The 2,500-nt window shown below is 59.0% G+C and overlaps 1 protein-coding gene across 1 annotated transcript in view; it reads left to right on the forward strand.

Moving 5' to 3' along the window:
• faf1 (Fas (TNFRSF6) associated factor 1) overlaps window positions 1-2,500 on the forward strand; it is a gene marked incomplete at its 5' end in the record, with an annotated part of 131,764 nt that overhangs the window by 88,916 nt on the left and 40,348 nt on the right. The window lies entirely within an intron of this gene.

Genomic DNA, 2,500 nt, shown 5'->3' on the forward strand with positions numbered 1-2,500 from the left:
GTCTCGTGTTCAGAGCTTGGCCGCTATGAAGTCTCTGCATCACCTGGTTCATCAGAGAACCAGCCCCCCCTCTCTCTCTCCCCCATGTCTCCCCCAGGAGAGAACCAGCCCCCCCTCTCTCTCTCCCCCATGTCTCCCCCAGGAGAGAACCAGCCTCCCCCTCTCTCTCTCCCCCATGTCTCCCCCAGGAGAGAACCAGCCTCCCCTCTCTCTCTCTCCCATGTCTCCCTCAGGAGAGAACCAGCCTCCCCTCTCTCTCTCCCCCATGTCTCCCCCAGGAGAGAACCAGCCCTCCCCTCTCTCTCTCCCCCATGTCTCCCCCAGGAGAGAACCAGCCCCCCCTCTCTCTCTCCCCCATGTCTCCCCCAGGAGAGAACCAGCCTCCCCTCTCTCTCTCCCCCATGTCTCCCCCAGGAGAGAACCAGCCTCCCCTCTCTCTCTCCCCCATGTCTCCCCCAGGAGAGAACCAGCCTCCCCTTTCTCTCTCCCCCATGTCTCCCCCAGGAGAGAACCAGCCCCCCCTCTCCCCCAGAACCAGCCTCCCTCTCTCTCCCCCATGTCTCCCCAGGAGAGAATCAACAGGGGGTTAAGGGTCTGAGGGTCATGTCATAGTAGATCCATATGTAAAGCTTGGAGGTTTCCATAAACCATGCGTCGATCTCAGTGGGATATTTGTGTGCAAATCTTAGGCTCCTCCTCCTCATGTTAGGCTCCTCCTACTCTGGTTAGGCTCCTCCTCCTACTCTGGTTAGGCCCCTCCTCCTCTGGTTAGGCTCCTCCTCCTCATGTTAGGCTCCTCCTCCTCTGGTTAGGCTCCTCCTCCTCTGGTTAGGCTCCTCCTCCTACTCTGGCTAGGCTCCTCCTACTCTGGTTAGGCCCCTCCTCCTCTGGTTAGGCTCCTCCTCCTACTCTGGTTAGGCTCCTCCTCCTACTCTGGTTAGGCTCCTCCTCCTCATGTTAGGCTCCTCCTCCTCATGTTAGGCTCCTCCTCCTCTGGTTAGGCTCCTCCTCCTCTGGTTAGGCTCCTCCTCCTACTCTGGCTAGGCTCCTCCTCCTCTGGTTAGGCTCCTCCTCCTCTGGTTAGGCTCCTCCTCCTCTGGTTAGGCTCCTCCTCCTACTCTGGTTAGGCTCCTCCTACTCTGGCTAGGCTCCTCCTCCTCTGGTTAGGCTCCTCCTCCTCTGGTTAGGCTCCTCCTCCTACTCTGGCTAGGCTCCTCCTCCTCTGGTTAGGCTCCTCCTCCTCTGGTTAGGCTCCTCCTCCTACTCTGGCTAGGCTCCTCCTCCTCTGGTTAGGCTCCTCCTCCTCTGGTTAGGCTCCTCCTCCTCTGGCTAGGCTCCTCCTCCTCTGGTTAGGCTCCTCCTCCTCTGGTTAGGCTCCTCCTCCTACTCTGGCTAGGCTCCTCCTCCTCTGGTTAGGCTCCTCCTCCTCTGGTTAGGCTCCTCCTCCTACTCTGGCTAGGCTCCTCCTCCTCTGGTTAGGCTCCTCCTCCTCTGGTTAGGCTCCTCCTCCTCTGGTTAGGCTCCTCCTCCTCTGGTTAGGCTCCTCCTCCTCTGGGTAGGCTCCTCCTCCTCTGGTTAGGCTCCTCCTCCTCTGGTTAGGCTCCTCCTCCTCTGGTTAGGCTCCTCCTCCTCTGGTTAGGCTCCTCCTCCTTTGGTTAGGCTCCTCCTCTGGTTAGGCTCCTCCTCCTCATGTTAGGCTCCTCCTCTGGTTAGGCTCCTCCTCCTCTGGTTAGGCTCCTCCTCCTCTGGGTAGGCTCCTCCTCCTCTGGGTAGGCTCCTCCTCCTACTCTGGTTAGGCTCCTCCTCCTACTCTGGTTAGGCTCCTCCTCCTCTGGTTAGGCTCCTCCTCCTCTGGGTAGGCTCCTCCTCCTCTGGTTAGGCTCCTCCTCTGGTTAGGCTCCTCCTCCTCTGGTTAGGCTCCTCCTCCTCTGGTTAGGCTCCTCCTCCTCTGGTTAGGCTCCTCCTCCTCTGGTTAGGCTCCTCCTTCTCTGGGTAGGCTCCTCCTCCTCTGGTTAGGCTCCTCCTCCTCTGGTTAGGCTCCTCCTCCTCTGGTTAGGCTCCTCCTCCTCTGGTTAGGCTCCTCCTCTGGTTAGGCTCCTCCTCCTCATGTTAGGCTCCTCCTCTGGTTAGGCTCCTCCTCCTCTGGTTAGGCTCCTCCTCCTCTGGGTAGGCTCCTCCTCCTCTGGGTAGGCTCCTCCTCCTCTGGGTAGGCTCCTCCTCCTCTGGTTAGGCTCCTCCTCTGGGTAGGCTCCTCCTCCTCTGGTTAGGCTCCTCCTCTGGTTAGGCTCATCCTCCTCCTCTGGTTAGGCTCCTCCTCCTCTGGGTAGGCTCCTCCTCCTCTGGTTAGGCTCCTCCTCTGGTTAGGCTCCTCCTCTGGGTAGGCTCCTCCTCCTCTGGTTAGGCTCCTCCTCAGGTTAGATCTCCTCCTTAGTCGATCCTCACAGTGCTTGTAATTCTAATGAACTGTTTTGGAACTTCTTTTTTAATTTATTTTTTTATG

The sequence above is a fragment of the Nansenia antarctica genome (assembly GCF_963989245.1).
Source record: "Nansenia antarctica genome assembly, chromosome: 17".
Taxonomy (NCBI): Eukaryota; Metazoa; Chordata; class Actinopteri; order Argentiniformes; family Microstomatidae; genus Nansenia; species Nansenia antarctica.